Consider the following 24064-nt stretch of genomic DNA (forward strand, 5'->3'; position numbering starts at 1 on the left):
AATAACTTTTGAACCACAATGGCTAGAAACAAAATTCTTTTTTCCTCTGATTCGTGAGCTCATGGCGATTCGATTGCACCCTATGGCATCATTTTCCGTCATTATAATTTTTCCGCCATTTTGAATTTTCCGAAAAAGCTACTTTTTCGAACTCCTCCTAGGCCGTCGCTCCAATTTCCACGAAAATTGAATCAGATCATCTTCAGACCATGCCGACAAAAAGTTATGGAATTCGTGTTGATTCGTCGAACCGTTCTCGAATACCGCGCAAACAAATTTTATGTAGCGCTTGCGGAAATAGACACAAGCCAGTATCTCCTCAACACTTTATCATATTCAGACCAAACTTGGTACATGTCATCACAAGCATGACCTGAGGCTACATGCTGCGTTTCGGCGCAGCGCCACCTACTGGTCCGGAGATATGAAAAATGGCTATTTTTGCTTATAACTTCTGAACAGTTTGTCCAAAAATCATAAAAGTGGTCTCGTTAGATTCAGGGCGTCATGCTGAGTCGACTGATATCCAATTTTCCCCGATCAGCCATTTTGGCTGTCGGCCATTTTGAATTATGTGCTAAAATGCTGTATTTTAGGAATGCATGAACGTATCGTTACGAAACTCGGTATGGGTCATCAGCATGATGTCCTGAAGGAGCCTGAGAAGTTTCGAAACAGTGCCATCTAGTGGTGAATTTTTTTCCCCAAATACTTCCAAATGCTTCTAACTTTGGGTGTGGTCAACTTATTTTCACAGGACTCATCTCTTTAGACTCCTGAATCGTTGCCGAGTCCAACGATACCAAACATGCTAGGTTTTGCCTTATGGTTTGTGTAGCGTTGTGATTTAGCGCTTAAAAAACATTTGGCTATATCTTTGAAACCGCTTGTCCGATCGAGACGAAACCACCTTCAGAAGTTTGGAAACATAGGTCGATAGCTATACGCCAATGCCCAAATACGAAAATATTGATAGTAAGGGGTAGTAAAATCCAATCAAAGTCATGTGTCAGTCATTTTTTACGTGTTTTTTCATATAAATGTCTATAACTCCAAAGCGAATTGAGATATTTTCACCAAAATTGACACAAATATGCATGGGCTCACTCTGAGGACACATTAAAAAAATGGTGGGACTGAGCCTCTTGGTGGCGATATAAAAGAACAAAACATGAAATTCCCATTGACTTCAATACAGTTTTGTGAATTAAAATGCTATACTAAACAAATGCATTGGTGTAATATTACGAAACTCAGAATGTGCCATCAGCAACATCCCCTGAAGGTACCCAAAATATTTCGAGAGAGCGCCACCTAGTGATCAAATGTTATGACAAAATTTCCAAAAAGGCTAATAAATTTTGAATAAATCTGGCTTTTGAAATGCCACTGGTCTTAATAGATTCCTTCGGTCAAGCCGAGAACATAGATACCAAGTTTTCCTTATTTGGCCAAACTTCCTGTCCGCCATCTTGATTTTCAGTCAAAACCTACTTTTTCGAACTCCTCCTAGACCGTTTGTCCAATTTTCACCAAAATCGAATCGTATCATCTCCAGACTATGCTGAATAAAAGTTATGGATTTCGTGTCAATAGACGAAACCGTTTTCGTATAGCGTAGCAGCAAAGTTGAGGCATGATGCTAAAAGCACTATTCAGGCTTTATCTCTGCAATGCCTTGACATATTGACACCAAACTTTGTATGCGTCATTGTCACTTCACTCTGACCACATCACATCACTTTTGTAACTGCGCCACCTATTGGTCGAAAGTGATAATCCATTAAATCATATTTTAAATGACTTTTTATATGATTTTTCAGCCATTTCATCTAAAATCCTCTTAAAATGTATTTAACTGCTCATTGTTCCAGTTGGTCTGACACTTTCAGCCATGTTGGCATATCCTGTCGTCTGCTTGCGCTTGGCCCCGATAATTGCTGCTTGCAGCTATATTTAGGGGCCAAGCACCGAAGGTGCGGAGGCACCTATTGTATCTGTTCTGTTTCTTATTATTATTATTATTAGGGGCCAAGCACCGAAGGTGCGGAGGCACCTATTGTATCTGTTCCGTTTCTTATTATTATTATTAGGGGCCAAGCACCGAAGGTGCGGAGGCACCTATTGTATCTGTTCCGTTTCTTATTATTATTATTATTATTATTATTATTATTATTCTTCCGCCATGGGAGTCTATGGCAGCCCATAGAACCGATTGCGGGAAAGTTGTTTTGGTTTGACATTCTGATAGAGGACCGTCTCAACATTAAATACACCAATTTTGGTGTTTCTAAGTCATTCCCTCTAGCGCCACCACCTGTCCAAAGTTTCACTTTTATTTTGCTAATAACTTTTGAACCGTAAGGCCAATCAGCGAAATTCTTTTTTCCTCTGATTCCTGAGCTCATGGCGATTCGATTGCACCCTATGACGTCATTTGCCGTCATAAAAATATGGCCGCCATCTTGAATTTTCAAAAAAAGCTACTTTTTCGAACTCGTCCTAGACGGTTTGTCCGATTTGCACGAAAATTGAACCAGATCATCTTCAGGTAGTGCTGACAAAAAGTTATGGAATTCAAATGGATTCGTCAAACCGTTTTCAATAAACGCACAAATACATTTTACGTAGCGCTAGCAAAAACAGTCGTAAGGCCGTATCTCCGCAACGGTTTATCGTATTCAGACCAAACTTGGTACTTGTACTCACAAGCATGACCTGAGGCTACATGCTGTGTTTCGGCGCAGCGCCACCTACTGGTCCGGAGATATGAAAAATGGCTATTTTTGCTTATAACTTCTGAACAGTTTGTCCAAAAATCATACAATTGGTCTCGTTAGATTCAGGGCAACATGCCGAGTCGACTGATATCCAATTTGACCATATCGGTCATTTTGGCTGTCGGCCATTTTGAATTTTGTGCTAAAATTCTGTATTTTATGAACGCATGAACGGATTGTTACGAAACGTGGTATGGGTCATCAGCACAATGCCCTGAATGAGCCTGAGAAGTTTCGAAACAGCGCCACCTAGTGGTGAATTTTTTTTTTCAAATGCTTATAACTTTGGGTGTGGTCGACTTATTTTCACGAAACTCATCTTTTTAGACTCCTGAATCGTTGCCGAGTCCTACGATACCAAACATACTAGGTTTCGCCTTACGGTTTGTGTAGCGTTGTGATTTAGCGCTTAAAAAACATTTGGCTATATCTTTGAAACCGCTAGTCCGATCGAGACGAAACCACCGTCAGAAGTTTGGAAACATAGGTCGATAGCTATACGCCAATGCCCAAATGCAAAAATATTGATGTTTAGGGGTACTAATTTCCAATCAAAGTCATGTGTCAGTCATTTTTTTCGTGTTTTTTCATATAAATGTCTATAACTCCGAAGCGAATTGAGATATTTTCACCAAAATTGACACACATATGTATGGGCTCACTCTGAGGACACGTAAAAAAAATTGTGGGACTGAGCCTCTTGGTGGCGCTATAATTGAACAAAATATGAAATTCCCATTGACTTCAATACAGTTTTGTGAAATAAAATGCTATACTAAACAAATGCATTGGTGTAATATTACGAAACTCAGATTGTGTCATCAGCACCATCCCCTGAAGGCAACCAAAATATTTCAAGACAGCGCCACCTAGTGGTCAAAAGTTATAACAAAATTTCCAAAAAGGCTAATAACTTTTGAATACATCTGGCTATTGAAATGCCACTGGTCTTAATAGATTCCTTGGGTCAAGCCGAGAACATAGATACCAAGTTTTCCTTATTTGGCCAAACTTCCTGTCCGCCATCTTGATTTTCATTCAAAACCTACTTTTTCGAACTCCTCCTAGACCGTTTGTCCGATTTTCACCAAAATCGAATCGTATCATCTCCAGACTGTGCCGACAAAAAGTTATGGATTTCGTGTCGATTGATGAAACCGTTTTCGTATAGCACAGCAGCAAAGTTGAGGCATGATGCCAAAATGACTATTCAGGCTTTATATCTGCAATGCCTTGACATATTGACACAAAACTTTGTATGTGTCACTGTCTCCTTACTCTGACCACACCACATCAATTTCGTAACAGCGCCACCTTTTGGTCAAAAGTGACAATCCATTAAATCATATTTTGAATCACTTTTTACATGATTTTTCAGCCATTTCGCCTAAAATCCTCTTTAAATGTCTTTAATTGCTCATTGTTGCAGTTGGTCTGACACTTTCAGACATGTTGGCATGTCTTGTCGTCTTATTCTGCTTGGCCCCGGTAATTGCTGCTTGCAGCTATATTTATTATTATTATTATTATTATTCTTCCGCCATGGGAGTCTATGGCAGCCCATAGAACCGATTGCGGGAAAGTTGTTTTGGTTTGACATTCTGATAGAGGACCGTCTCAACATTAAATACACCAATTTTGGTGTTTCTAAGTCATTCCCTCTAGCGCCACCACCTGTCCAAAGTTTCACTTTTATTTTGCTAATAACTTTTGAACCGTAAGGCCAATCAGCGAAATTCTTTTTTCCTCTGATTCCTGAGCTCATGGCGATTCGATTGCACCCTATGACGTCATTTTCCGTCATAAAAATATGGCCGCCATCTTGAATTTTCAAAAAAAGCTACTTTTTCGAACTCGTCCTAGACGGTTTGTCCGATTTGCACGAAAATTGAACCAGATCATCTTCAGGTAGTGCTGACAAAAAGTTATGGAATTCAAATGGATTCGTCAAACCGTTTTCGATAAACGCACAAATACATTTTACGTAGCGCTAGCAAAAACAGTCGTAAGGCCGTATCTCCGCAACGGTTTATCGTATTCAGACCAAACTTGGTACTTGTACTCACAAGCATGACCTGAGGCTACATGCTGTGTTTCGGCGCAGCGCCACCTACTGGTCCGGAGATATGAAAAATGGCTATTTTTGCTTATAACTTCTGAACAGTTTGTCCAAAAATCATAAAATTGGTCTCGTTAGATTCAGGGCAACATGCCGAGTCGACTGATATCCAATTTGACCATATCGGTCATTTTGGCTGTCGGCCATTTTGAATTTTGTGCTAAAATTCTGTATTTTATGAACGCATGAACGGATTGTTACGAAACGTGGTATGGGTCATCAGCACAATGCCCTGAATGAGCCTGAGAAGTTTCGAAACAGCGCCACCTAGTGGTGAATTTTTTTTTTCAAATGCTTATAACTTTGGGTGTGGTCGACTTATTTTCACGAAACTCATCTTTTTAGACTCCTGAATCGTTGCCGAGTCCTACGATACCAAACATGCTAGGTTTCGCCTTACGGTTTGTGTAGCGTTGTGATTTAGCGCTTAAAAAACATTTGGCTATATCTTTGAAACCGCTAGTCCGATCGAGACGAAACCACCGTCAGAAGTTTGGAAACATAGGTCGATAGCTATACGCCAATGCCCAAATGCGAAAATATTGATGTTTAGGGGTACTAATTTCCAATCAAAGTCATGTGTCAGTCATTTTTTTCGTGTTTTTTCATATAAATGTCTATAACTCCGAAGCAAATTGAGATTTTTGCACCAAAATCGACACATATATGTATGGGCTCACTCTGAGGACACATAAAAAAAATGGTGGGACTGAGCCTCTTGGTGGCGCTATAATAGAACAAAACATGAAATTCCCATTGACTTCAATGCAGTTTTGTGAAATAAAATGCTATACTAAACAAATGCATTGGTGTAATATTACGAAACTCAGAATGTGCCATCAGCACCATCCCCTGAAGGTACCCAAAATATTTAGAGACAGCGCCACCTAGTGGTCAAAAGTTATAACAACATTTCCAAAACTGCTAATAACTTTTGAATACATCGGCCTATGTAAATGCCACTGGTCTTAATAGATTCCTTGGGTCAAGCTGAGAACATAGATACCAAATTTTCCTTATTTGGTCAAACTTCTTGTCCGCCATCTTGATTTTCATTCAAAACCTACTTTTTCGAACTCCTCCTAGACCGTTTGTCCGATTTTCACCAAAATCGAATCGTATCATCTCCAGACCGTGCCGACTAAAAGTTATGGATTTCGTGTCGATAGACGAAACCGTTTTCGTATAGCGCAGCAGCAAAGTTGAGGCATGATGCTAATAGCATTAATTAAGGCTTTATCTCTGCAATGCCTTGACATATTGACACCAAACTTTGTATGTGTCATTGTAACTTCACTCTGACCACATCACATCAGTTTTGTAACTGCGCCACCTATTGGTCGAAAGTGATAATCCATCAAATCATATTTTTATTTATTGTTTCTATGATTTTTCAGGCATTTTGCCTAAAATCCTCTTTAAATGTCTTTAATTGCTCATTGTTGCAGTTGGTCTGACACTTTCAGACATGTCGGCATGTCTTGTCGTCTTATTCAGCTTGGCCCCGGTAATGGCTGCTTGCAGCTATATTTATTATTATTATTATTATTCTTCCGCCATGGGAGTCTATGGCAGCCCATAGAACCGATTGCGGGAAAGTTGTTTTGGTTTGACATTCTGATAGAGGACCGTCTCAACATTAAATACACCAATTTTGGTGTTTCTAAGTCATTCCCTCTAGCGCCACCACCTGTCCAAAGTTTCACTTTTATTTTGCTAATAACTTTTGAACCGTAAGGCCAATCAGCGAAATTCTTTTTTCCTCTGATTCCTGAGCTCATGGCGATTCGATTGCACCCTATGACGTCATTTGCCGTTATAAAAATATGGCCGCCATCTTGAATTTTCAAAAAAAGCTACTTTTTCGAACTCGTCCTAGATGGTTTGTCCGATTTGCACGAAAATTGAACCAGATCATCTTCAGGTAGTGCTGACAAAAAGTTATGGAATTCAAATGGATTCGTCAAACCGTTTTCAATAAACGCACAAATACATTTTACGTAGCGCTAGCAAAAACAGTCGTAAGGCCGTATCTCCGCAACGGTTTATCGTATTCAGACCAAACTTGGTACTTGTACTCACAAGCATGACCTGAGGCTACATGCTGTGTTTCGGCGCAGCGCCACCTACTGGTCCGGAGATATGAAAAATGGCTATTTTTGCTTATAACTTCTGAACAGTTTGTCCAAAAATCATACAATTGGTCTCGTTAGATTCAGGGCAACATGCCGAGTCGACTGATATCCAATTTGACCATATCGGTCATTTTGGCTGTCGGCCATTTAGAATTTTGTGCTAAAATTCTGTATTTTATGAACGCATGAACGGATTGTTACGAAACGTGGTATGGGTCATCAGCACAATGCCCTGAATGAGCCTGAGAAGTTTCGAAACAGCGCCACCTAGTGGTGAATTTTTTTTTTCAAATGCTTATAACTTTGGGTGTGGTCGACTTATTTTCACGAAACTCATCTTTTTAGACTCCTGAATCATTGCCGAGTCCTACGATACCAAACATGCTAGGTTTTGCCTTACGGTTTGTGTAGCGTTGTGATTTAGCGCTTAAAAAACATTTGGCTATATCTTTGAAACCGCTAGTCCGATCGAGACGAAACCACCGTCAGAAGTTTGGAAACATAGGTCGATAGCTATATGCCAATGCCCAATTGCGAAAATATTGATGTTTAGGGGTACTAATTTCCAATCAAAGTCATGTGTCAGTCATTTTTTTCGTGTTTTTTCATATAAATGTCTATAACTCCGAAGCAAATTGAGATTTTTGCACCAAAATCGACACATATATGTATGGGCTCACTCTGAGGACACATAAAAAAAATGGTGGGACTGAGCCTCTTGGTGGCGCTATAATAGAACAAAACATGAAATTCCCATTGACTTCAATGCAGTTTTGTGAAATAAAATGCTATACTAAACAAATGCATTGGTGTAATATTACGAAACTCAGAATGTGCCATCAGCACCATCCCCTGAAGGTACCCAAAATATTTAGAGACAGCGCCACCTAGTGGTCAAAAGTTATAACAACATTTCCAAAACTGCTAATAACTTTTGAATACATCGGCCTATGTAAATGCCACTGGTCTTAATAGATTCCTTGGGTCAAGCCGAGAACATAGATACCAAATTTTCCTTATTTGGTCAAACTTCTTGTCCGCCATCTTGATTTTCATTCAAAACCTACTTTTTCGAACTCCTCCTAGACCGTTTGTCCGATTTTCACCAAAATCGAATCGTATCATCTCCAGACCGTGCCGACTAAAAGTTATGGATTTCGTGTCGATAGACGAAACCGTTTTCGTATAGCGCAGCAGCAAAGTTGAGGCATGATGCTAATAGCATTAATTAAGGCTTTATCTCTGCAATGCCTTGACATATTGACACCAAACTTTGTATGTGTCATTGTAACTTCACTCTGACCACATCACATCAGTTTTGTAACTGCGCCACCTATTGGTCGAAAGTGATAATCCATCAAATCATATTTTTATTTATTGTTTCTATGATTTTTCAGGCATTTTGCCTAAAATCCTCTTTAAATGTCTTTAATTGCTCATTGTTGCAGTTGGTCTGACACTTTCAGACATGTCGGCATGTCTTGTCGTCTTATTCAGCTTGGCCCCGGTAATGGCTGCTTGCAGCTATATTTATTAGGGGCCAAGCACCGAAGGTGCGGAGGCACCTATTGTATCTGTTCCGTTTCTTATTATTATTATTATTATTATTATTATTATTATTCTTCCGCCATGGGAGTCTATGGCAGCCCATAGAACCGATTGCGGGAAAGTTGTTTTGGTTTGACATTCTGATAGAGGACCGTCTCAACATTAAATACACCAATTTTGGTGTTTCTAAGTCATTCCCTCTAGCGCCACCACCTGTCCAAAGTTTCACTTTTATTTTGCTAATAACTTTTGAACCAAAAGGCCAATCAGCGAAATTCTTTTTTCCTCTGATTCCTGAGCTCATGGCGATTCGATTGCACCCTATGACGTCATTTTCCGTCATAAAAATATGGCCGCCATCTTGAATTTTCAAAAAAAGCTACTTTTTCGAACTCGTCCTAGACGGTTTGTCCGATTTGCACGAAAATTGAACCAGATCATCTTCAGGTAGTGCTGACAAAAAGTTATGGAATTCAAATGGATTCGTCAAACCGTTTTCGATAAACGCACAAATACATTTTACGTAGCGCTAGCAAAAACAGTCATAAGGCCGTATCTCCGCAACGGTTTATCGTATTCAGACCAAACTTGGTACTTGTACTCACAAGCATGACCTGAGGCTACATGCTGTGTTTCGGCGCAGCGCCACCTACTGGTCCGGAGATATGAAAAATGGCTATTTTTGCTTATAACTTCTGAACAGTTTGTCCAAAAATCATACAATTGGTCTCGTTAGATTCAGGGCAACATGCCGAGTCGACTGATATCCAATTTGACCATATCGGTCATTTTGGCTGTCGGCCATTTTGAATTTTGTGCTAAAATTCTGTATTTTATGAACGCATGAACGGATTGTTACGAAACGTGGTATGGGTCATCAGCACAATGCCCTGAATGAGCCTGAGAAGTTTCGAAACAGCGCCACCTAGTGGTGAATTTTTTTTTTCAAATGCTTATAACTTTGGGTGTGGTCGACTTATTTTCACGAAACTCATCTTTTTAGACTCCTGAATCGTTGCCGAGTCCTACGATACCAAACATGCTAGGTTTCGCCTTACGGTTTGTGTAGCGTTGTGATTTAGCGCTTAAAAAACATTTGGCTATATCTTTGAAACCGCTAGTCCGATCGAGACGAAACCACCGTCAGAAGTTTGGAAACATAGGTCGATAGCTATACGCCAATGCCCAAATGCGAAAATATTGATGTTTAGGGGTACTAATTTCCAATCAAAGTCATGTGTCAGTCATTTTTTTCGTGTTTTTTCATATAAATGTCTATAACTCCGAAGCGAATTGAGATATTTTCACCAAAATTGACACACATATGTATGGGCTCACTCTGAGGACACGTAAAAAAAATTGTGGGACTGAGCCTCTTGGTGGCGCTATAATTGAACAAAATATGAAATTCCCATTGACTTCAATACAGTTTTGTGAAATAAAATGCTATACTAAACAAATGCATTGGTGTAATATTACGAAACTCAGATTGTGTCATCAGCACCATCCCCTGAAGGCAACCAAAATATTTCAAGACAGCGCCACCTAGTGGTCAAAAGTTATAACAAAATTTCCAAAAAGGCTAATAACTTTTGAATAAATCTGGCTATTGAAATTCCACGGTTCTTAATAGATTCCTTGGGTCAAGCCGAGAACATAGATACCAAGTTTTCCTTATTTGGCCAAACTTCCTGTCCGCCATCTTGATTTTCATTCAAAACCTACTTTTTCGAACTCCTCCTAGACCGTTTGTCCGATTTTCACCAAAATCGAATCGTATCATCTCCAGACTGTGCCGACAAAAAGTTATGGATTTCGTGTCGATTGATGAAACCGTTTTCGTATAGCGCAGCAGCAAAGTTGAGGCATGATGCCAAAATGACTATTCAGGCTTTATATCTGCAATGCCTCGACATATTGACACAAAACTTTGTATGTGTCACTGTCTACTTACTCTGACCACACCACATCAATTTCGTAACAGCGCCACCTTTTGGTCAAAAGTGACAATCCATTAAATCATATTTTGAATCACTTTTTACATGATTTTTCAGCCATTTCGCCTAAAATCCTCTTTAAATGTCTTTAATTGCTCATTGTTGCAGTTGGTCTGACACTTTCAGACATGTTGGCATGTCTTGTCGTCTTATTCTGCTTGGCCCCGGTAATTGCTGCTTGCAGCTATATTTATTATTATTATTATTCTTCCGCCATGGGAGTCTATGGCAGCCCATAGAACCGATTGCGGGAAAGTTGTTTTGGTTTGACATTCTGATAGAGGACCGTCTCAACATTAAATACACCAATTTTGGTGTTTCTAAGTCATTCCCTCTAGCGCCACCACCTGTCCAAAGTTTCACTTTTATTTTGCTAATAACTTTTGAACCGTAAGGCCAATCAGCGAAATTCTTTTTTCCTCTGATTCCTGAGCTCATGGCGATTCGATTGCACCCTATGACGTCATTTTCCGTCATAAAAATATGGCCGCCATCTTGAATTTTCAAAAAAAGCTACTTTTTCGAACTCGTCCTAGACGGTTTGTCCGATTTGCACGAAAATTGAACCAGATCATCTTCAGGTAGTGCTGACAAAAAGTTATGGAATTCAAATGGATTCGTCAAACCGTTTTCGATAAACGCACAAATACATTTTACGTAGCGCTAGCAAAAACAGTCGTAAGGCCGTATCTCCGCAACGGTTTATCGTATTCAGACCAAACTTGGTACTTGTACTCACAAGCATGACCTGAGGCTACATGCTGTGTTTCGGCGCAGCGCCACCTACTGGTCCGGAGATATGAAAAATGGCTATTTTTGCTTATAACTTCTGAACAGTTTGTCCAAAAATCATAAAATTGGTCTCGTTAGATTCAGGGCAACATGCCGAGTCGACTGATATCCAATTTGACCATATCGGTCATTTTGGCTGTCGGCCATTTTGAATTTTGTGCTAAAATTCTGTATTTTATGAACGCATGAACGGATTGTTACGAAACGTGGTATGGGTCATCAGCACAATGCCCTGAATGAGCCTGAGAAGTTTCGAAACAGCGCCACCTAGTGGTGAATTTTTTTTTTCAAATGCTTATAACTTTGGGTGTGGTCGACTTATTTTCACGAAACTCATCTTTTTAGACTCCTGAATCGTTGCCGAGTCCTACGATACCAAACATGCTAGGTTTCGCCTTACGGTTTGTGTAGCGTTGTGATTTAGCGCTTAAAAAACATTTGGCTATATCTTTGAAACCGCTAGTCCGATCGAGACGAAACCACCGTCAGAAGTTTGGAAACATAGGTCGATAGCTATACGCCAATGCCCAAATGCGAAAATATTGATGTTTAGGGGTACTAATTTCCAATCAAAGTCATGTGTCAGTCATTTTTTTCGTGTTTTTTCATATAAATGTCTATAACTCCGAAGCGAATTGAGATATTTTCACCAAAATTGACACACATATGTATGGGCTCACTCTGAGGACACGTAAAAAAAATTGTGGGACTGAGCCTCTTGGTGGCGCTATAATTGAACAAAATATGAAATTCCCATTGACTTCAATACAGTTTTGTGAAATAAAATGCTATACTAAACAAATGCATTGGTGTAATATTACGAAACTCAGATTGTGTCATCAGCACCATCCCCTGAAGGCAACCAAAATATTTCAAGACAGCGCCACCTAGTGGTCAAAAGTTATAACAAAATTTCCAAAAAGGCTAATAACTTTTGAATAAATCTGGCTATTGAAATTCCACGGTTCTTAATAGATTCCTTGGGTCAAGCCGAGAACATAGATACCAAGTTTTCCTTATTTGGCCAAACTTCCTGTCCGCCATCTTGATTTTCAGTCAAAACCTACTTTTTCGAACTCCTCCTAGACCGTTTGTCCGATTTTCACCAAAATCGAATCGTATCATCTCCAGACTGTGCCGACAAAAAGTTATGGATTTCGTGTCGATTGATGAAACCGTTTTCGTATAGCACAGCAGCAAAGTTGAGGCATGATGCCAAAATGACTATTCAGGCTTTATATCTGCAATGCCTCGACATATTGACACAAAACTTTGTATGTGTCACTGTCTCCTTACTCTGACCACACCACATCAATTTCGTAACAGCGCCACCTTTTGGCCAAAAGTGACAATCCATTAAATCATATTTTGAATCACTTTTTACATGATTTTTCAGCCATTTCGCCTAAAATCCTCTTTAAATGTCTTTAATTGCTCATTGTTGCAGTTGGTCTGACACTTTCAGACATGTTGGCATGTCTTGTCGTCTTATTCTGCTTGGCCCCGGTAATTGCTGCTTGCAGCTATATTTAGGGGCCAAGCACCGAAGGTGCGGAGGCACCTATTGTATCTGTTCCGTTTCTTATTATTATTATTATTATTATTATTATTATTATTCTTCCGCCATGGGAGTCTATGGCAGCCCATAGAACCGATTGCGGGAAAGTTGTTTTGGTTTGACATTCTGATAGAGGACCGTCTCAACATTAAATACACCAATTTTGGTGTTTCTAAGTCATTCCCTCTAGCGCCACCACCTGTCCAAAGTTTCACTTTTATTTTGCTAATAACTTTTGAACCGTAAGGCCAATTAGCGAAATTCTTTTTTCCTCTGATTCCTGAGCTCATGGCGATTCGATTGCACCCTATGACGTCATTTGCCGTCATAAAAATATGGCCGCCATCTTGAATTTTCAAAAAAAGCTACTTTTTCGAACTCGTCCTAGACGGTTTGTCCGATTTGCACGAAAATTGAACCAGATCATCTTCAGGTAGTGCTGACCAAAAGTTATGGAATTCAAATGGATTCGTCAAACCGTTTTCAATAAACGCACAAATACATTTTACGTAGCGCTAGCAAAAACAGTCGTAAGGCCGTATCTCCGCAACGGTTTATCGTATTCAGACCAAACTTGGTACTTGTACTCACAAGCATGACCTGAGGCTACATGCTGCGTTTCGGCGCAGCGCCACCTACTGGTCCGGAGATATGAAAAATGGCTATTTTTGCTTATAACTTCTGAACAGTTTGTCCAAAAATCATACAATTGGTCTCGTTAGATTCAGGGCAACATGCCGAGTCGACTGATATCCAATTTGACCATATCGGTCATTTTGGCTGTCGGCCATTTTGAATTTTGTGCTAAAATTCTGTATTTTATGAACGCATGAACGGATTGTTACGAAATGTGGTATGGGTCATCAGCACGATGCCCTGAATGAGCCTGAGAAGTTTCGAAACAGCGCCACCTAGTGGTGAATTTTTTTTTTCAAATGCTTATAACTTTGGGTGTGGTCGACTTATTTTCACGAAACTCATCTTTTTAGACTCCTGAATCGTTGCCGAGTCCTACGATACCAAACATGCTAGGTTTCGCCTTACGGTTTGTGTAGCGTTGTGATTTAGCGCTTAAAAAACATTTGGCTATATCTTTGAAACCGCTAGTCCGATCGAGACGAAACCACCGTCAGAAGTTTGGAAACATAGGTCGATAGCTATACGCCAATGCCCAAATGCGAAAATATTGATGTTTAGGGGTAGTAATATTCAATCAAAGTCATGTGTCAGTCATTTTTTTCGTGTTTTTTCATATAAATGTCTATAACTCCGAAGCAAATTGAGATTTTTGCACCAAAATCGACACATATATGTATGGGCTCACTCTGAGGACACATTAAAAAAATGGTGGGACTGAGCCTCTTGGTGGCGCTATAATAGAACAAAACATGAAATTCCCATTGACTTCAATGCAGTTTTGTGAAATAAAATGCTATACTAAACAAATGCATTGGTGTAATATTACGAAACTCAGAATGTGCCATCAGCACCATCCCCTGAAGGTACCCAAAATATTTAGAGACAGCGCCACCTAGTGGTCAAAAGTTATAACAACATTTCCAAAACTGCTAATAACTTTTGAATACATCGGCCTATGTAAATGTCACTGGTCTTAATAGATTCCTTGGGTCAAGCCGAGAACATAGATACCAAATTTTCCTTATTTGGTCAAACTTCTTGTCCGCCATCTTGATTTTCATTCAAAACCTACTTTTTCGAACTCCTCCTAGACCGTTTGTCCGATTTTCACCAAAATCGAATCGTATCATCTCCAGACCGTGCCGACTAAAAGTTATGGATTTCGTGTCGATAGACGAAACCGTTTTCGTATAGCGCAGCAGCAAAGTTGAGGCATGATGCTAATAGCATTAATTAAGGCTTTATCTCTGCAATGCCTTGACATATTGACACCAAACTTTGTATGTGTCATTGTAACTTCACTCTGACCACATCACATCAGTTTTGTAACTGCGCCACCTATTGGTCGAAAGTGATAATCCATCAAATCATATTTTTAATTATTGTTTCTATGATTTTTCAGGCATTTTGCCTAAAATCCTCTTTAAATGTCTTTAATTGCTCATTGTTGCAGTTGGTCTGACACTTTCAGACATGTCGGCATGTCTTGTCGTCTTATTCTGCTTGGCCCCGGTAATGGCTGCTTGCAGCTATATTTATTATTATTATTCTTCTTCTTCTTCCGCCATGGGAGTCTATGGCAGCCCATAGAACCGATTGCGGGAAAGTTGTTTTGGTTTGACATTCTGATAGAGGACAGTCCCAACATTAAATACACCAATTTTTGTGTTTCTAAGTCATTCCCTCTAGCGCCACCACCTGTCCAAAGTTTCACTTTTATTTTGCTAATAACTTTTGAACCGTAAGGCCAATCAACAAAATTCTTTTTTCCTCTGATTCCTGAGCTCACGCCGATTCGATTGCACCCTATGACGTCATTTTCCGTCATATAAATATGGCCGCCATTTTGAATTTTCTGAAAAAGCTACTTTTTCAAACTCGTCCTAGACGGTTTGTCCGATTTGCACGAAAATTGAACCAGATCATCTTCAGGCAGTGCTGACCAAAAGTTATGGAATTCAAATTGATTCGTCAAACCGTTTTCGATAAACGCACGAATACATTTTACGTAGCGCTAGCAAAAACAGTCGTAAGGCTGTATCTCCGCAACGGTTTATCGTATTCAGACCAAACTTGGTACATGTCCTCACAAGCATGACCTGAGGCTACATGCTGCGTTTCGGCGCAGCGCCACCTACTGGTCCGGAGATATGAAAAATGGCTATTTTTGCTTATAACTTCTGAACAGTTTGTCCAAAAATCATAAAATTGGTCTTGATAGATTCAGGGCGACATGCCGAGTCGACTGATATCCAATTTTGCCATATCGGCCATTTTGACTGTCGGCCATTTTGAATTTTGTGCTAAAATGCTGTATTTTAACAATGCATGAACGGATTGTTACGAAACTTGGCATGGGTCATCAACACGATGTCCCGAAGGAGTGTGAGAAGTTTCGAAACAGCGCCACCTAGTGGTCAAAAGTTATAACAAAATTTCCAAAAAGGCTAATAACTTTTGAATAAATCTGTCTATTGAAATGCCACTGGTCTTAATAGATTCCTTGGGTCAAGCCGAGAACATAGATACCAAGTTTTCCTTATTTGGCCGAACTTCCTGTCCGCCATCTTGATTTTCAGTCAAAACCTACTTTTTCGAACTCCTCCTAGACCGTTTGTCCGATTTTCACCAAAATCGAATCGTATCATCTCCAGACCGTGCCGACTAAAAGTTATGGATTTCGTGTCGATAGACGAAAACGTTTTCGTATAGCGCAGCAGCAAAGTTGAGGCATGATGCTAATAGCACTATTCAGGCTTTATCTCTGCGATGCCTTGACATATTAACACCAAACTTTGTATGTGTCATTGTCACTTCACTCTGACCACATCACATCAGTTTTGTAACTGCGCCACCTATTGGTCGAAAGTGATAATCCATAAAATCATATTTTTAATTATTGTTTCTATGACTTCTCAGGCATTTTGTATAAAATCCTCTTTAAAGTCTTTAATCGCTCATTGTCGCAGTTGATCTGACACTTTCAGACATGTTGGCATGTCTTGTCGTCTTATTCTGCTTGGCCCCGGTAATTGCTGCTTGCAGCTATATTTATTAGGGGCCAAGCACCGAAGGTGCGGAGGCACCTATTGTATCCGTTCGCGTTCTTATTATTATTATTCTTCTTCTTCTTCTTCTTCTTCCGCTCTTGGAGTCTATGGCAGCCCATAGAACCGATTGCGGGAAAGTTGTTTTGGTTTGACATTCTGATAGAGCACAGTCCCAACATTAAATACACCAATTTTGGTGTTTCTAAGTCATTCCCTCTAGCGCCACCACCTGTCCAAAGTTTCACTTTTATTTTGCTAATAACTTTTGAACTGTAAGGCCAATCAACAAAATTATTTTTTCCTCTGATTCCTGAGCTCATGCCGATTCGATTGCATCCTATGACTTCATTTTCTGTAATAAAAATATGGCCGCCATTTTGATTCATTTGAAAAACCTACTTTTTCGAACTCGTCCTAGACGGTTTGTCCGATTTGCACGAAAATTGAACCAGATCATCTTCAGGCAGTGCTGACCAAAAGTTATGGAATTCAAATTGATTCGTCAAACCGTTTTCAATAAACGCACGAACAAATTTTACGTAGCGCCTGCAAAAACAGTCGTAAGGCTGTATCTCTGCAACGGTTTATCGTATTCAGACCAAACTTGGTACATGTCATCACAAGCATGACCTGAGGCTACATGCTGCGTTTCGGCGCAGCGCCACCTACTGGTCCGGAGATATGAAAAATGGCTATTTTTGCTTATAACTTCTGAACAGTTTGTCCAAAAATCATAAAATTGGTCTCGTTAGATTCAGGGCGACATGCCGAGTCGACTGATATCCAATTTTACCATATCGGCCATTTTGACTGTCGGCCATTTTGAATTATGTGCTAAAATGCTGTATTTTATGAACGCATGAACGGATTGTTACGAAACTTGGCATGGGTCATCAGCACGATGTCCTGAAGGAGTGTGAGAAGTTTCGAAACAGCGCCACCTAGTGGGGAATTTTTTTTTTCAAATGCTTATAACTTTGGGTGCGGTCGACTTATTTTCACGAGACTCATCTAATTAGACTCCTGAAACCTTGCCGAGTCCTACGATACCAAACATGCTAGGTTTCGCCTTACGGTTTGTGTAGCGTTGTGATTTAGCGCTTAAAAAACATTAGGCTATATCTTCGAAACCGCTTGTCCGATCGAGACGAAACCACCGTCAGAAGTTTGGAAACATAGGTCGATAGCTATACGCCAATGCCCAAATGCGAAAATATTGATGTTTAGGGGTAGTAAAATTCAAACAAAGTCATGTGTCAGTCATTTTTTACGTGTTTTTTCATATAAATGTTTATAACTCTAAAGCAAATTGAGATATTTTCACCAAAACTGACACACATATGTATGGGCTCACTCTGAGGACACGTAAAAAAAATTGTGGGACTGAGCCTCTTGGTGGCGCTATAATAGAACAAAACATGAAATTCCCATTGACTTCAATACAGTTTTGTGAGATAAAATGCTATTTTCATTCAAAACCTACTTTTTCGAACTCCTCCCACACCGTTTGTCCGATTTTCACCAAAATCGAATCGTATCATCCCCAGACTGTGCCGACTAAAAGTTATGGATTTCGTGTCAATTGACGAAACCGTTTTCGTATAGCGCAGCAGCAAATTTGAGGCATGATGCTAATAGCACTATTCAGGCTTTATCTCTGCAATGCCTTGACATATTGACACCAAACTTTGTATGTGTCATTGTCTCCTCACTCTGACCACATCACATCAGTTTTGTAACTGCGCCACCTATTTGTCGAAAGTGATAATCCATTAAATCATATTTTTAATTACTGTTTCTATGATTTTTCAGCCATTTCGTCTAAAATCCTCTTTAAATGTCTTTAATTGCTCATTGTTGCAGTTGGTCTGACACTTTCAGACATGTCGGCATGTCTTGTCGTCTTATTCTGCTTGGCCCCGGTAATTGCTGCTTGCAGCTATATTTAGGGGCCAAGCACCGAAGGTGCGGAGGCACCTATTGTATCTGTTCCGTTTCTTATTATTATTAGGGGCCAAGCACCGAAGGTGCGGAGGCACCTATTGTATCTGTTCCGTTTCTTATTATTATTATTATTATTATTATTATTATTATTCTTCCGCCATGGGAGTCTATGGCAGCCCATAGAACCGATTGCGGGAAAGTTGTTTTGGTTTGACATTCTGATAGAGGACCGTCTCAACATTAAATACACCAATTTTGGTGTTTCTAAGTCATTCCCTCTAGCGCCACCACCTGTCCAAAGTTTCACTTTTATTTTGCTAATAACTTTTGAACCGTAAGGCCAATCAGCGAAATTCTTTTTTCCTCTGATTCCTGAGCTCATGGCGATTCGATAGCACCCTATGACGTCATTTGCCGTCATAAAAATATGGCCGCCATCTTGAATTTTCAAAAAAAGCTACTTTTTCGAACTCGTCCTAGACGGTTTGTCCGATTTGCACGAAAATTGAACCAGATCATCTTCAGGTAGTGCTGACAAAAAGTTATGGAATTCAAATGGATTCGTCAAACCGTTTTCAATAAACGCACAAATATATTTTACGTAGCGCTAGCAAAAACAGTCGTAAGGCCGTATCTCCGCAACGGTTTATCGTATTCAGACCAAACTTGGTACATGTCATCACAAGCATGACCTGAGGCTACATGCTGTGTTTCGGCGCAGCGCCACCTACTGGTCCGGAGATATGAAAAATGGCTATTTTTGCTAATTACTTCTGAACAGTTTGTCCAAAAATCATACAATTGGTCTCGTTAGATTCAGGGCAACATGCCGAGTCGACTGATATCCAATTTGACCATATCGGTCATTTTGGCTGTCGGCCATTTTGAATTTTGTGCTAAAATTCTGTATTTTATGAACGCATGAACGGATTGTTACGAAACGTGGTATGGGTCATCAGCACAATGCCCTGAATGAGCCTGAGAAGTTTCGAAACAGCGCCACCTAGTGGTGAATTTTTTTTTTCAAATGCTTATAACTTTGGGTGTGGTCGACTTATTTTCACGAAACTCATCTTTTTAGACTCCTGAATCGTTGCCGAGTCCTACGATACCAAACATGCTAGGTTTTGCCTTACGGTTTGTGTAGCGTTGTGATTTAGCACTTAAAAAACATTTGGCTATATCTTTGAAACCGCTAGTCCGATCGAGACGAAACCACCGTCAGAAGTTTGGAAACATAGGTCGATAGCTATGCGCCAATGCCCAAATGCGAAAATATTGATGTTTAGGGGTACTAATTTCCAATCAAAGTCATGTGTCAGTCATTTTTTTCGTGTTTTTTCATATAAATGTCTATAACTCCGAAGCGAATTGAGATATTTTCACCAAAATTGACACACATATGTATGGGCTCACTCTGAGGACACGTAAAAAAAATTGTGGGACTGAGCCTCTTGGTGGCGCTATAATTGAACAAAATATGAAATTCCCATTGACTTCAATACAGTTTTGTGAAATAAAATGCTATACTAAACAAATGCATTGGTGTAATATTACGAAACTCAGATTGTGTCATCAGCACCATCCCCTGAAGGCAACCAAAATATTTCAAGACAGCGCCACCTAGTGGTCAAAAGTTATAACAAAATTTCCAAAAAGGCTAATAACTTTTGAATAAATCTGGCTATTGAAATGCCACGGGTCTTAATAGATTCCTTGGGTCAAGCCGAGAACATAGATACCAAGTTTTCCTTATTTGGCCAAACTTCCTGTCCGCCATCTTGATTTTCATTCAAAACCTACTTTTTCGAACTCCTCCTAGACCGTTTGTCCGATTTTCACTAAAATCGAATCGTATCATCTCCAGACTGTGCCGACAAAAAGTTATGGATTTCGTGTCGATTGATGAAACCGTTTTCGTATAGCACAGCAGCAAAGTTGAGGCATGATGCCAAAATGACTATTCAGGCTTTATATCTGCAATGCCTCGACATATTGACACAAAACTTTGTATGTGTCACTGTCTACTTACTCTGACCACACCACATCAATTTCGTAACAGCGCCACCTTTTGGTCAAAAGTGACAATCCATTAAATCATATTTTGAATCACTTTTTACATGATTTTTCAGCCATTTCGCCTAAAATCCTCTTTAAATGTCTTTAATTGCTCATTGTTGCAGTTGGTCTGACACTTTCAGACATGTTGGCATGTCTTGTCGTCTTATTCTGCTTGGCCCCGGTAATTGCTGCTTGCAGCTATATTTATTATTATTATTATTATTCTTCCGCCATGGGAGTCTATGGCAGCCCATAGAACCGATTGCGGGAAAGTTGTTTTGGTTTGACATTCTGATAGAGGACCGTCTCAACATTAAATACACCAATTTTGGTGTTTCTAAGTCATTCCCTCTAGCGCCACCACCTGTCCAAAGTTTCACTTTTATTTTGCTAATAACTTTTGAACCGTAAGGCCAATTAGCGAAATTCTTTTTTCCTCTGATTCCTGAGCTCATGGCGATTCGATTGCACCCTATGACGTCATTTGCCGTCATAAAAATATGGCCGCCATCTTGAATTTTCAAAAAAAGCTACTTTTTCGAACTCGTCCTAGACGGTTTGTCCGATTTGCACGAAAATTGAACCAGATCATCTTCAGGTAGTGCTGACCAAAAGTTATGGAATTCAAATGGATTCGTCAAACCGTTTTCAATAAACGCACAAATACATTTTACGTAGCGCTAGCAAAAACAGTCGTAAGGCCGTATCTCCGCAACGGTTTATCGTATTCAGACCAAACTTGGTACTTGTACTCACAAGCATGACCTGAGGCTACATGCTGCGTTTCGGCGCAGCGCCACCTACTGGTCCGGAGATATGAAAAATGGCTATTTTTGCTTATAACTTCTGAACAGTTTGTCCAAAAATCATACAATTGGTCTCGTTAGATTCAGGGCAACATGCCGAGTCGACTGATATCCAATTTGACCATATCGGTCATTTTGGCTGTCGGCCATTTTGAATTTTGTGCTAAAATTCTGTATTTTATGAACGCATGAACGGATTGTTACGAAATGTGGTATGGGTCATCAGCACGATGCCCTGAATGAGCCTGAGAAGTTTCGAAACAGCGCCACCTAGTGGTGAATTTTTTTTTTCAAATGCTTATAACTTTGGGTGTGGTCGACTTATTTTCACGAAACTCATCTTTTTAGACTCCTGAATCGTTGCCGAGTCCTACGATACCAAACATGCTAGGTTTCGCCTTACGGTTTGTGTAGCGTTGTGATTTAGCGCTTAAAAAACATTTGGCTATATCTTTGAAACCGCTAGTCCGATCGAGACGAAACCACCGTCAGAAGTTTGGAAACATAGGTCGATAGCTATACGCCAATGCCCAAATGCGAAAATATTGATGTTTAGGGGTAGTAATATTCAATCAAAGTCATGTGTCAGTCATTTTTTTCGTGTTTTTTCATATAAATGTCTATAACTCCGAAGCAAATTGAGATTTTTGCACCAAAATCGACACATATATGTATGGGCTCACTCTGAGGACACATTAAAAAAATGGTGGGACTGAGCCTCTTGGTGGCGCTATAATAGAACAAAACATGAAATTCCCATTGACTTCAATGCAGTTTTGTGAAATAAAATGCTATACTAAACAAATGCATTGGTGTAATATTACGAAACTCAGAATGTGCCATCAGCACCATCCCCTGAAGGTACCCAAAATATTTAGAGACAGCGCCACCTAGTGGTCAAAAGTTATAACAACATTTCCAAAACTGCTAATAACTTTTGAATACATCGGCCTATGTAAATGTCACTGGTCTTAATAGATTCCTTGGGTCAAGCCGAGAACATAGATACCAAATTTTCCTTATTTGGTCAAACTTCTTGTCCGCCATCTTGATTTTCATTCAAAACCTACTTTTTCGAACTCCTCCTAGACCGTTTGTCCGATTTTCACCAAAATCGAATCGTATCATCTCCAGACCGTGCCGACTAAAAGTTATGGATTTCGTGTCGATAGACGAAACCGTTTTCGTATAGCGCAGCAGCAAAGTTGAGGCATGATGCTAATAGCATTAATTAAGGCTTTATCTCTGCAATGCCTTGACATATTGACACCAAACTTTGTATGTGTCATTGTAACTTCACTCTGACCACATCACATCAGTTTTGTAACTGCGCCACCTATTGGTCGAAAGTGATAATCCATCAAATCATATTTTTAATTATTGTTTCTATGATTTTTCAGGCATTTTGCCTAAAATCCTCTTTAAATGTCTTTAATTGCTCATTGTTGCAGTTGGTCTGACACTTTCAGACATGTCGGCATGTCTTGTCGTCTTATTCTGCTTGGCCCCGGTAATGGCTGCTTGCAGCTATATTTATTATTATTATTCTTCCGCCATGGGAGTCTATGGCAGCCCATAGAACCGATTTCGGGAAAGTTGTTTTGGTTTGACATTCTGATAGAGGACCGTCTCAACATTAAATACACCAATTTTGGTGTTTCTAAGTCATTCCCTCTAGCGCCACCACCTGTCCAAAGTTTCACTTTTATTTTGCTAATAACTTTTGAACCGTAAGGCCAATCAGCGAAATTCTTTTCTCCTCTGATTCCTGAGCTCATGGCGATTCGATAGCACCCTATGACGTCATTTGCCGTCATAAAAATATGGCCGCCATCTTGAATTTTCAAAAAAAGCTACTTTTTCGAACTCGTCCTAGACGGTTTGTCCGATTTGCACGAAAATTGAACCAGATCATCTTCAGGTAGTGCTGACAAAAAGTTATGGAATTCAAATGGATTCGTCAAACCGTTTTCAATAAACGCACAAATATATTTTACGTAGCGCTAGCAAAAACAGTCGTAAGGCCGTATCTCCGCAACGGTTTATCGTATTCAGACCAAACTTGGTACATGTACTCACAAGCATGACCTGAGGCTACATGCTGTGTTTCGGCGCAGCGCCACCTACTGGTCCGGAGATATGAAAAATGGCTATTTTTGCTTATTACTTCTGAACAGTTTGTCCAAAAATCATACAATTGGTCTCGTTAGATTCAGGGCAACATGCCGAGTCGACTGATATCCAATTTGACCATATCGGTCATTTTGGCTGTCGGCCATTTTGAATTTTGTGCTAAAATTCTGTATTTTATGAACGCATGAACGGATTGTTACGAAACGTGGTATGGGTCATCAGCACAATGCCCTGAATGAGCCTGAGAAGTTTCGAAACAGCGCCACCTAGTGGTGAATTTTTTTTTTCAAATGCTTATAACTTTGGGTGTGGTCGACTTATTTTCACGAAACTCATCTTTTTAGACTCCTGAATCGTTGCCGAGTCCTACGATACCAAACATGCTAGGTTTTGCCTTACGGTTTGTGTAGCGTTGTGATTTAGCGCTTAAAAAACATTTGGCTATATCTTCGAAACCGCTAGTCCGATTGAGACGAAACCACCGTCAGAAGTTTGGAAACAT

Source organism: Scardinius erythrophthalmus (assembly GCF_964197995.2).
Source record: "Scardinius erythrophthalmus genome assembly, chromosome: 19".
Classification (NCBI taxonomy): Eukaryota; Metazoa; Chordata; class Actinopteri; order Cypriniformes; family Leuciscidae; genus Scardinius; species Scardinius erythrophthalmus.